Source organism: Bos mutus, chromosome 16 (genome assembly GCF_027580195.1).
Source record: "Bos mutus isolate GX-2022 chromosome 16, NWIPB_WYAK_1.1, whole genome shotgun sequence".
NCBI classification, from domain to species: Eukaryota; Metazoa; Chordata; class Mammalia; order Artiodactyla; family Bovidae; genus Bos; species Bos mutus.
The window spans coordinates 5,662,830-5,675,301 of record NC_091632.1 but is presented as its reverse complement, the minus strand read 5'-3'; positions in this window follow the sequence as shown (position 1 = coordinate 5,675,301).

Genomic DNA, 12,472 nt, shown 5'->3' with positions numbered 1-12,472 from the left:
CTATAACTGCAGGGGGCGCAGGTTTGAGCCCTGGTTGGGGAACTAAGATCCCGCATACCACGCAGTGCAGCCAAAAAACAAATGGCTGGGTGATCAGGTCAGGGTGATCACGGTGTCCCTGGCTCGGCCCTGGTGCAAGCCTGGTTCACGGACTGGTCGCAGCCACACAACCCAGCAGCTGCATGTTGACAGGTGTGAGAATGATTCCAGAACTAGAAGAGATCCAGAAAGGTAAGCAGTACTCTCGGGTGGACATCATAATCACAGGCAAAGATAAACTCCCGCGTTAATGCGGAGCGCTGACGCTGCACGATGCGGTTTGCCGCACCCCGGGTGGTGGTGGACACTGAGAAGTGAGAGGGGAGAGGACGAGTAGGTCCGGATTTTCCTGGAAAAGGAGGCGTGGTCACTGCTCCTGCAGGGATTTTCCCACTCCACCCTGGAAGAGGAGAATGCGTAAAGGCCTCGTGGCCTCTGGTTAGATAGCGGGAGAACTGGTGTGAACCACGCGCGCCTCGCCAGCTGACCGGTCCAAGGCCCGAGGGCGCACGCGGGGTGGTGGTGCAGACAGCGGGCGCCCTGGGGCCTCGGCTCCCCTCCCCCCACCCCCGTGAAGTTCCCGACGGTGACAGCCACAGAGAGTCCGTCATTTTCCCCTGGCTTTTATGTTGTAAGCTTGAGGTGAGTTTCCTATGCAAGATCGCTTGATCAGAGTGTGTTTTAATGGCGGAGCTATGCAGCTGGCTCGTACATGGAAGCATCTGGGCAAATCCGTTCCTTTCCGCTGAGTCAGGGTCAGTGCTCCGCGGCCCGGTGTCAGCTCATGCCTTCGGCTCTAACCAGCGCGTTGCGGGTTTGGGTGTCGTCGTTGTCGGGCTGCTCCAGGTCTTCACGATGCACCCAGGCTTCTCCAGGTGCAGCCCGAGGCCTTAGTTGACCCGCGGCACATGAGATCTTAGTTCCCCAAGCAGGGTTGGAACTCGCATCCCCTGCATTGCAAGGTGGATTCCTAACCACTGGACCACCTGGGAAGTCCCTATCCACAGCTTCGATTGTGCTGTTAGTTCCGGGGGTGTATGCAAATGTCAAAATTTATCAATTTGTACAATTTATATGTGTGCAGATTATTGGACGTCAATGATTCCTCAATAAAACTTTAAAAAATCCTGGAGCCAGAGTGTGCAGAGACACAGCCCACACGAAGGAGAGTGCCTGCCGTGTGCGTGTGGCACGTCCTTGCTGTGTGAGCTCAGGCTGCGCTCATTAATCCAGTCACGTCACAGGCACTGAACGTCCTCCGGCTCTACAGGGTGTTGGCCTGAAGCAGCAAAGCCACCACCCTCACGTTCGGGGCGCTCACAGTCTGGCTGGGAACACCGGCGATTTCAATGCTCTGAGGCACCGAGCTCTATACAGGAGGTGTGATCATGGTGTGCTTCCTGGAAGAGGTGTCACTAAGCTGACATGTCCATAGGGTAGGGTAGGAGTTCACCGGGAAGATGGGCTTTCCCAGCAGAGGGAACATCATTGAAAAAGTCCAGAGACAGGAGAGGGGTCCAACAAGCCCACGCGTGGGGTGTGGCTACCGGGTAGGAAGGGGGCAACCAGAGAGGGCAGTGCAGCCCCTCAGGAGCTGAGGGTGTGAGGTCAGAGGCTCGGGGGCTGCAGGACGGAGGGTGGGTGGGAGAGGCCCGGGGTGGGCGCATGGCTGGAGGCGGCGGGTGATGTGGTGTGCCGGGCAGGACGTGCTGAGTGTAAGACGCTGCACCCGACGCAGAAAGAGGCGGCAGCGGGCAAAGCTGCCTGCGGCTGGTTTAATTAAAAGCAGAGCAGCACGAAAGCATCTGAAGTGAAGACTGAAGCCAGCCCCGCTTCTGACAGTGGAGGCTCCTTGCAGACCAACACCGGCCGGTGCGTCCAAGGAGGTGGGGTCCAAGCCCCGGGCAGCGGGCCTCGGCTGAGACAGGTCTGCACAGGGCCCTGCTCTGCGCTGGTCCTTCCTGCAAGCGGAGTCAAGACTCTGTTTGGGCCCTCTCGGCAGTTCTGAGAGCCACCTTTAGCCCTGAAAAGATCCTTTAGCTGAAAATAGAACAGACGCTAGTTTGCAGTTAAGAACACTCAAGAGTTAAGCAAAAGGGTGGCTAAGGACCAGGGGGTCGGAGGGGCTGTGGTGCCAGGCCCAGAGGTCTGCGTTGCCTCTAGAGCCGGAACAGAAAGAGGTGGGTCGGTGCAGACCGGAGGTGGCAGGACTGTGTGGGGTGGGGAGGGGTGTGGATTTAAGCTGAAGCAACAGGGCAGTTCCTACAGGATGTGGTCATGGAGCCGGACCACGGGGGGACAGTGGAGGGGAAGCCTGGGAGCTGAGGGCAGGGAACAGGGAGGTCACTGGGTGGATAGGGTTTCTCAGTGGTCTGTGAAATCACCCAAATAGTGGCAGGACCAGAGCCCCCAGAGCAGGCCCCCAGAGCAGACAGAAAGGGGCCATGTCACCGCAGGTGGTAGAACAGCAGAGCGGGGAGGTGCTAAGGCGGGGGGAGCAGCCCAAGGAGCCTGGCGGGCAGGGGGTCCTCCGGGCGGTGGGGGCCGGCAGGGCCCCCGGGAAGGGGTGGTGGAGCCTGTCCATGTTCGCGCCTCAAGAGCTTCAGGTGTCTCCAGGGGAGGAGCTGGAAGGGCGGGAAGCGCCGGGCGGGAGGGGACAGTCCGAGCAGCGAGGGGACGAGGGCACCTGGGTGGCCGGCGCTGTGGGCGCCCCACGGGGCGGTGTCTCCCAAGGAGGTTGGAGCAGCCCAGCCAGCACCCCAGGCCTTAGAGGAATCCAGGCCATGCAGACAAGTCGTGTAACTTCTCTGGGACTCGGTTTCCCTGCTTGTGAAGTGAGTACAAGAATGTCTAATCTGCCAGGTTGTAATTCGGCGCTAACAGCAGCTGGCCCAGGGCAGATGTTCAGTAAACAGCAGCTGCTGTTGTTTTTCTGATTATAATTACGTCTCTTTGGGAAGAGTGAGACTCAGAGGAGAGGGGACATGGGGTGGGGTCCTGGGGCCTAAGGAACCTCGGGGTCCAGCCCTCCTGGCCCCCTTTCCTCACCCTCCCTTCCCCTTAACTGGCCTCCTCCAGAAGGCTGGCCCTGGGGTGTCCGAGGACCCAGGCGTCCTCTTTCCCCGAGACTAGGTGGAAAGCCTTCGGCCAGGTAGGCCGTGCCTCCCAGCTGCTGCCCCCCCGCAGCCCCCAGCCTGCTCCTCCCATCAGCAGCTCCAAGCCATTAACCCCCTGCTCACTCCCCACACCTCTCAGTTTGTGAGAGACCAAGCCACAGCCGGAGGACCACCCGGGGGGGCACCGTGGAGCCGAGGCGAGGACCACCTGGGGGGGCACCGTGGAGCCGAGGCGGAGGGCTGAGGATGCTGTGGGGAGCTGTCCTGGAGGGGAAGGACCCGCCGGGCCCACCCTGAGGCCCGCAGTGCCCTGCTCCCTCCCTGCCCCCTCTGGAGCGCCTTGCATCCCACCCCGGTTCCCGCAGCTTTCTGAAAGGGAGCAGCAGACCGGAAGGTGATTTTTGATTTGCAGCGTCAGCCGCGTTCCACAGGCATGCCCACCCCACCCATCGCCCTTCCCTGGGGACCTCTGCCCCTTTGCTCTTCCCTGATCCTCAGTCACCAGGACAGGAGCCTCCAGGCCCCCCTGGTGTCTGGGGCTGGGGTCCCAGGAGGGTGCAGCTAGGGGGCAGAGCCAGACCTCGAGTCCCACCCAACCGTCGCCAGAGCTACCGGAGCCCCCCAGGTCCCGGCTCCACCCAGAGCGCCCCAGAGCGGAGGAGGGCGTGGCCACCCACTCCCGTGTTTCTGCTTGGGAAAGGCCGTGGACAGAGGAGCCTGGCGGGCTGCAGTCCACGCAGTACATGACTAAGCATGCATGCATGAGGGTGGAGGGGGATGGCTTGGTAGCAATAAACTAGTAGAACTTAAAAAAATAAGAGGACCCCAGATGAGCCTCCCCGCCAGGCCGTGTTCCCCGGGGGTCTTCAGTCTGGGACCAAGAAGAGGTCACTCGTGCAGTCCCAATGCCCCCAGCCCTGACCTCACCCAGGGGGCCTGGGCAGCCCCTCCTGCAGCAGCCTCCCCACCCGCCCCCTGGCTTCCTCTGCCAGGACAGCCACCTGCCTCCGCCGGCTGGAGCAGGACTGGGCTGGGAACGTCTCCAGCCCCTGACAGGCCCAGTGTCAGTTCCAGGCCCTTCTGGGGAGGGTGGAGGCCCGGGGCGGGGCTGCCAAAGTCAACACACCAGTGTCTGTAGGCAGGGACTGGTTTGGCACCTGCGGGCCTGGTTCCAGCCCACAGGCCCAGGGCTCAGCCTCTCCTGGGTCACCCAGAGTTCCTGGCCCCCAGACCTCTGCCTCCGCCAGGCAGCCAGTGCTGGTCAGAACCACTTCCCACCCAAAACCGGGCCAGCGCCTGGAGAACTGAGACCCTAAACCTGTGCCTGAGAGAAGGTCCCTGCGCCGTGTGATCAAGTCACATCTCTCACCCCTCACCGTCTCCAATGTCACCAACCCAGGGAAGGGTCCTGCTCGCTCACGAGCACAACTTCCAAAAGGACCCGTCATCAACGTTCGAGCCCTAAACCTCTTTGAATCCTTTGCATCAGAATCGCTTGTCTGCTGCTTCCACCAATCCTCACCCAGTTCTGCTCCAGGCCCCTTGTCCTGAAAAGGTTAGGGTCCCATCTTCAGTCCTAAACCAGACGTCCGGCTGTGCCCACTGCTTCCCCACCCCCGCCCCGGCCAGGTGTGCCGTAGACTCTTAGTGAGGTCTGGGGAGTGGGCATTGGAAACTCTCTACTCATCTGCTCCCCGCAGTGAACCATATTCCCATCCAGAAGGCTCAATCCCAATAAAACCCCAAGCCCCGCCCCCACCCTCAACAGCAAAGCCCAGCCGCCTCGACAGCCACCCCGACAGGGAGACAGGGAGGGTGAGTGAAGGCCCAGGTACACCCAGGTCTGGCCGCTTGTGGAGGAGGGTGTTGGGAGGAAGGGGCTGGATTTAACTAACAAACGTGAGGGGCACGGGCGCAGGGCTGGACTGGGAGGCCGGGCTCCACAACAGCCTGATTTGCTTTGCAAAGGCTGTGGGTGGTCCACGCCCAGGCAGGGCCACCTAGAGGGCAGGTGGTACGTTCTGCTGAAAGATGACGCCCCCCAGGAGCCCCCTTCTCATTCCTCCTTCCGGGGCCCTCTGCACCCCAGTTCTTCATTCACCACCCCCATGCCTATGTGCTCAGGGGTGGGGGGCCGTCCCCGAGGAGCCTGCCCCCCCACAGAGAGAGCCCTTCGCCCCTGGCCTGTCCCCACAGGGACAGAAACTGGGCCCCTCTCACCCACCTGGGCCTGGGTGTGCCCCCGGGGCAGGCAGTGGGCGCACAGATGCCCTTTGCTCAGCCGGCGGGGTGGGGGTTGGGGGAGCCACGCCCGGGGCCGCCCTGCCCAGGCCCCCTCCCCACCAGGCACCTCCTTCCTCTCCCCCAGCAGCCGGGGCTCGGGTCCCAGGGCGGCACAAAGAGTCCTTTGTCTGGGCTGCACACGATTGTTCTCCCCTCTGCGGGAACAGGGCTGCGTCTCATTATCAAGCTCTTGGAGGCGGGATCAAAGGGCTCTGTCGCGGGCGCTGTCCTCCCGACGGCCCTACCTGGCCCCCGACTCTGGGACACAGTTTCCGCCCTGGGCAGGGCCTGCGTGAGCCCCGGAGCTGCAGGGAGCCGGACGGGGGGTGGGGGGTGGTGTGGCGAGGGCCCGCCCCCCACTGGCACCCAGCGCTCAGGTTACAGCCCCCGCCAGCGCCCTGGGTGTGAACGTGCTGAGAGGCACTGCCCGGCGAGGAGGGTGCGGCCTGCCTGGCCGGGGGCCACCCCCGCTCCCAGAATCCCATCGGGGGGCAGCCCTCGGCTCTGGGGCACCTTCCCTCCACGTGCTTTGGCACCAGGTCAGTCCCGGTCCAGATGAAACGTGGCCAACCTGTTCCACCCCCCACCGTCCTGGCATCACCACGGGAAGCGCGAGCCCCCGGCCTTCCCCACCCGCGGCTCCTCTGCCTCCATCAGCAGGGCGCACATGACTCTCTCGAGCCAAGTCCTAGGTCACGTGGAGATTAAAGCCAGTCCTCCTCTCAGGCCTGGAGCCCCCTGGGCCAGGGCTAGGACCTGCAGATAAGTCGCATGATCGAGGGAAGAAGCCCGCGGGGCGGACGGAGGGGCTCGTGACCGCGCCTCCCGCACACGCCGCGTCCTGGTAGTCGGGGGATGGGGCACCAGAGTCCCTGGGATTTCAACAGCCCGAGCTGGGGGTGGGGCAGCCGAGGCTCAGCCAGGGGGCTCCGCAAGTTCCCGCACAGCTGAGGCTGGAGGTTGGCCCCGCGCTATCTCCAGCTGGTCTCCCCGCCGCGGCCGCCACCAAAGCTATTATGAGTCACGTGTCTGGGAGACCCAGTCTCGCCCCAGGAGGCTTACAGGCCTGCGAGATGCAGCAGACACGGGGGACTGGATCGGACAGCAGTGCGCACGCGCGATCGGGGCAGCGCCGCAGGTCAGAGCAGAGCCTGCGCCCACGAGCCTCCGAGAGACCACGACCTCTGGGAGCCGCGCTGGGGGCCGCGGAGGCCCCGAGGACAGGCCGGGGCCGGGGCCAGGGCTGCGGATGGAGGGGCCGCAGGCCCTGTGGAGCGGAGGAGTCAGAATCCCGCGGAAGGAGACAGGGCCCAGGCGTGTGGGGTCGGGACACAGCACCTCGGTGGGGCCCCTCACCCCCTGGGAAGCCGGAACCTGGCGGTCTTCTGGGCCCTGCCTTTCCCCCAGTCCCCACCCCCGCCCACCTGGCCCTCACAAACCCTCTGTCCAGCGCTCCACAGCCCAGGACGCGGTCCTGCCCTCCCCGCCCCCAGCCCCACCTGGAGGCCCTCTGAGGCCGCCTCCTCCTCCAGGGTCTTCCCTGACCACACCTGGTCACCTCTCCCAGGTATCCTCTCTAACTCCTGCGGGCTCGGGCCCTCCCCGCCCCCCAAAGGTGTGGGCCAGGCCTGCCTCCACCCAGAGCAGCCCCCGGGCTCAGCAGGGGCTAAGGAGAGGCAGGGTAGTTAAACTGCAGTTTATACCTGTGGACACAGAGGCCCAGGAGACAGGAGAGCCTCCCTGCCTGCCGCCCAAGAGAATGTTAACAACACGGGTCAGCTTCCCAAGGCCTCTCACTCCGCAGTCATCCCAGACTCTCACCACCCTGCGGCCTTCAGAGGCTGGTCCCCTACTCCTCTCACTCACACGCTCCTACCCTGGGGCCTTTGCACGTGCTCTCCTCGCAGAAGGTTTTGCTCACCACCACTCCTGGTCCTCCAAGACTGCAGAGAGGCTATCCCGACTGCCATATCTACAGCTGTCTGCTCATCTCCCGTGTGACCCTCCACACATGCTCCCATGTCACCCTGTAATCCCTGGGGAGTGGTTGGTCCCCGACACCCTGAGTGCAGGCCCTGCCTGGTGGTGGCTCCGTGCCCCAGCTGTGCCAGTGCAGAGGGGCTCCCAGGAAACATGTGTTCCGCGGATGAAGAATGTGTGAGTGCGTTTGGGAAGGACGCCCGATGGCTGGCAGAGAGGAGTGGGAAGGGGAATGCCAGCAGCCGTGAGCGGCAGAGCAGAGCCCAGCAGGGCCACGGGGACCGGGGACGCACGCTCCGCTGCGTGGGCTCGGGGCAGCGCAGGCCGTGGCTGGCAAGAGGCACACCGAGCCGGGGCGTCTCCAGCTCTTATCAGCTTTCTCTGAAGCGGTTATCACTCTGGACTTCAAACAGCTGCCCCTATCTTGGCCCCACCCAGGCACTTATCGGGTTCTGGAATAACAGCTCTCCAGGTTTCTGGGAGCCTGGTGGGCAAGCCACACTCCCAGCCCCCAGGCCCTCCTCAGTCTGGGGAGAGAGCGTGTGTCCCCCGAAGCCGTTTCAGGCTGGTCAGGGTAGAGAAAAAAATCCGGCCCAGGGGCCCGGCTGGTCTAACGAGCCTGTTCAGGGCCCCAGGTGCCTCCTCTACAGCAGAGTCCTGGGCTCGGAGGGCTTCTGGGGCCCCTGGGACCCTACACAGGCCTACTCTGAGAGCACCGCCATCCACGTTGGCCTCCAAGGGGGAAGGGGAGTTTGCAGGGAAGAAAGGCCAGGTGCCCCGAAAAACCACCCCCAGTCCACCAGGACCTCGTCCCCTTCGGGACCCAGCGGCCAAATGGGCTGGTGGACGGGGTCCCCGGGCCAATGCAGCGGAGGCCAGGCCCCCAGGGAGCAGCCCACCCACCGGTGGAACGCAGGCTCCAAGAAGCCCAAGTGAGTCCAGGAGGCCAAGGCTGGCCCTGACTCACCTCTGTGCATACCAGGTGGGGCCCCCTGAGACAGGACAGTGGGGCCTCTCCCCACACCCGGGGGCAGGGGCAGGAGGGGGCGGAGGTGGGAACGCTCCCCCCAACCGTGCCCTGGAGGAGGGGGCACCGCTTTCCCCTCCCCCCGACTGGCTCAGGGACGCGTGGGGACCCTGGAAAAGCTGGCAGGGTCCCTGCACCGTCACAGGGGCAGGCAGGCAGCTGCCAGCGAGGACAGGAGGCACCCGGGGGCTAGGATTCAGACAGCATGTGCTCTCCTGTGCAGAGCAGTTTGTCTGTAAATAAAGGTCAGGGTGACTGGAGCAGAGACAGCAGAGAGCATGGAGGCTGGAGGGAGAGACAGTTGGTTTCAGATCCTGGGGCCCGCTCAGCTGGGCGCAGAGCTCAGACTCGACCCGGGGGACCGAGGAAAGCTCTGGGCGCTCGAGTGGAGCCACCAGCACCAGCTCTGCAGGTTTGAGAGACCCTCTGGCTGCAGAGAAGGGCATGGCAACCCACTCCAATATTCTTGGCTGGAGAATCCCATGGACAGAGGAGCCCGGTGGGCTACAGTCCAGGGGGTTGCAGAATCGGATACAACTGAGCGACTAAACCAGCACGTGCGGAGGGACACAGACCTGCAGAAACGTGGCAGGAGAGCCGGGGAGGGACGAGCGTCTGGGGAGAAGCCGCAGAGGCCCTCGTATTTCTCAACATGAAGATGTTAGAAGCCAAGTTCCCAGCAAGTGGAGGGCCAACGGGTGTCTTTTGCTTGTTTGTTTTTGAAAAGGGAGTCTTCATAGTCCCACAGGCCAGGACAGACAGTGTGGCTTGGTTTCCAGACCACCGAGATGTGGCAAATATCGCAATAAAGCAAGGTACACGGAGATCTTGGTTTCCCAGCGCCCGTGACAGCTGTGTTCACACGATCCTGGGCCCTGTCAAATGTGCAGTAGCATTCGTTTCTACAGAAATGGTGTGCACACCAAAATTATAGAAGTTTTATTGTTAAAAGAGTGCTAAGCATGCAGCAATGCACGGCTGTGACTACCCTTCAGTGTAAACGACACAGCGCCTGAGGTCAGCCCAGGCTGCCTGGTCACTGACGAGCCCGCCCTGCAGCTTCTCTGTCCACCCGGGACAGTGAGGACAAGAGCAGCACAAATTCAGGGCTTGCCCGGTGGTCCAGCGGTTAAGACTCTACGCTGCCAGTGCAGAGGGCGCGGGTTTGATCGCTGGCTGGGGAACTAAGATCCTGCACGCCTCGCTGTGTGGTCAAAGAACAGAAAAAGAAGCATAGTGTGGACTCCACTGGACACGGAGCCGCAGCCACTTGCGGCGAGTGTTGGCCAGATGCCAAGTAAGTGGCGTGTTGATCTGCCCCTGCCCCCCGGACCCTAAACCCCCGCCCAGCACCCTGAGGGCCGCCCTGGGGTGCCAAAGAACAAGACGATCTCAAGTGAAGATAGCAGTTTTTAGAATTTATAAAACAGAAACACAAGGAAAGCAAAAGTGCAGGCTGGCTGGGGGGAGGTGCCCGTCAGCGGGGTGGGCGTGGGGGGAGGTGCCCGTCAGCGGGGTGGGCGTGGGGGGAGGTGCCCGTCAGCGGGGTGGGCGTGGGGGGAGGTGCCCGTCAGCGGGGTGGGCGTGGGGGGAGGTGCCCGTCAGCGGGGTGGGTGTGGGGGGAGGTGCCCGTCAGCGGGGTGGGCGTGGGGGGAGGTGCCCGTCGGCAGGGTGGGTGTGGGGGAGCACAGCCAACCATCAGGGCTGCCACAGCCCCGCCCAGCTCAGGGCGGCTTCCAGGGCCCCTACCCGGGGCCTCCTTCCTGGTCCCCCAGCAGGCCTCCTCTCTGAGGGTGTGGGACCCCTGGAGGAGAAGGTTAGCCTGTCATCAGGAGCTCAGACTGACCAGCTAGCAACGTATGGGGTTGCCCAGGTCCCCCGAGTTCTTTTCGTGCAGATTGGGGCAACCATAGCCAGGCACAGAATTCAGATCTTGAATGATTTCTTGTTAAGGTCATCTATCATTCAGACAGGGTACACAGAGTGAAAAGGGACTGTGGATGTGAGCACAGGAGGGCTCCCAGGGGGTTCCCGTCCTGAAACACCCCCAGTGCCTTACCTTGTTTGATCCTCAAAACAGAATTACTGATTCCGCAGGTAGATCTCCACCGTGTAATAGGTGAGTAAGTCAAGACAGGGAGCACTGAAGTGAAGCAGCCTGAGTCACCAGTGGCCGGGGGGTGTCTGTGTCACAGCCCTCGGCCTGGGCTGTCCCCTCCCGTCCTCCTCAAGCCCTCCTGCCGGATTCCCCAGAGCTGGGTCTTGCCCTCCTGATGTGCCAGCCTGCGCCCAGGACTCCCACCCGATGGGGTCCTGGTTGCCGGCCGGCAGGAAGCGTCCAGCCCCAGACCCCATCATGTCCCCTGCTCTGGGACCACAGCCGCCCGGTTTCCCCGGGAGTGTAGGGAGCTGATTGGAATCGACACTTCTGGACGGAAGGGAAAGGACTGGGCCCGGGGGTGCCAGGCGCCAGAGGACTGCTCTGCAGGAGGGCTGAGCCCAGGTCAGCCCACGTGGGGCCGAGAAGCCGGGGGTTTGCACCCCCGCCGCGCTTGTTCCCCGGATCTGGATCCGGGCTCCCTGGGAAGGGTGTGAGCCTGGCTCTCTGCCATCGGGGCAGACCACGGACCTGACACCCGGGAGCAGCCTGGTGACCTCGCTCCCCGCATCCGCACAGCTGGTTCCTCTGAAAGAGGCCAAGCAGTTTAACAGGCCTTGGTTCAACAAACAGTGCCCGAGAAGTACCGTTGCAGGCGCTGCCAGTACACAGAGCCGAGACAAAGCCTGTCTCTCAGGAAAGGCGAGCCTGTGACGTAACAGATGCAAGCTCAGAGCCTCACTCTCCCACGGTCGACGGTCACGGATCCACTTGACGATGTGAAGAGTAAGGATTCAGGCTCCAAGTAGCGTGGGCTTGACAGTTGTCTTCCTAAACAACTAGTGATTTATAACCCCCATATCTTCAGTCTAAGTTAAAAGTCACGAAATTAAAAGATGGTTGCTCCTTGGAAGAAAAGCTATGACAAACATAGACAGCATATTAAAAAGCAGAGACATTACTTTGCTGACGAAGGTCCGTACAGTCAAAGCTATGGTTTTTCCAGTAGTCATGTATGGATGTGAGAGTTGGACTATAGAGAAAGCTGAGTGCCGAAGAACCGGTGCTTTTGAACTGTGGTATTGGAGAAGACTCTTGAGAGTCCATTAGACAGCAAGGAGATCCAACCAGTCCATCCTAAAGGAGATCAGTCCTGAATATTCATTGGAAGGACTGATGCTGGAGCTGAAGCTCCAATATTGTGGCCACCTGATGTGAAGAGCCAACTCAGTGGAAAAGACCCTGATGCTGGGCAAGATTGAGGATAGGAGGAAAAAGGAACAACAGAGGGCGAGATGGTTGGATGGCATCACTGACTCCATGGACACGAGTTTGAGTAAACTCTGGGAGATAGTGAAGGACAGGGAAGTCTGGTGTGCTGCAGTCCATGAGGTCGCAGAGTCAGACACGACTTGAGTGACTTAACAACGATACCTCGGTCACCCATTTAATGTACACAATTCAGTGGTTTTTAATCTATTCATAGAATTGTGCAACCACCCCCACAGTCTTGTTTAGAACACTTTCGTCAGCCCCGAAGAAACACCATACAGACGAGCAGTCACTCGCCATCTTCCCCAACCACCCACTGCGCGGGTGTGTTCTCAGCTGCTCAGTCATGTCCAACTCTGCGACCCCCTGGACTGTGGCCCACGGGGCTCCTCTGTCCGTGGGATTCTCCAGGCAAGAATGCTGGAGTGGGTTGCCGTGCCCTCTTCCAGGGCCTCCTCCTGACCCAGGCATCGAACCCGCGTCTCTTGTTCCCCTGCCTTGGCAGGTGGGTTCTTTACCCCCGAGCCGCCTGGGAAGCCCTAGGCCCCAGCAGCCTGACTCCACTTCCTGTCTCTGTGCATTTCTTGTTCTGGGTGTTTCTTATCAATGGAGTCACACAACAGGTGGCCTTTTGTGACTGGCTCCTCTCATTTTGCT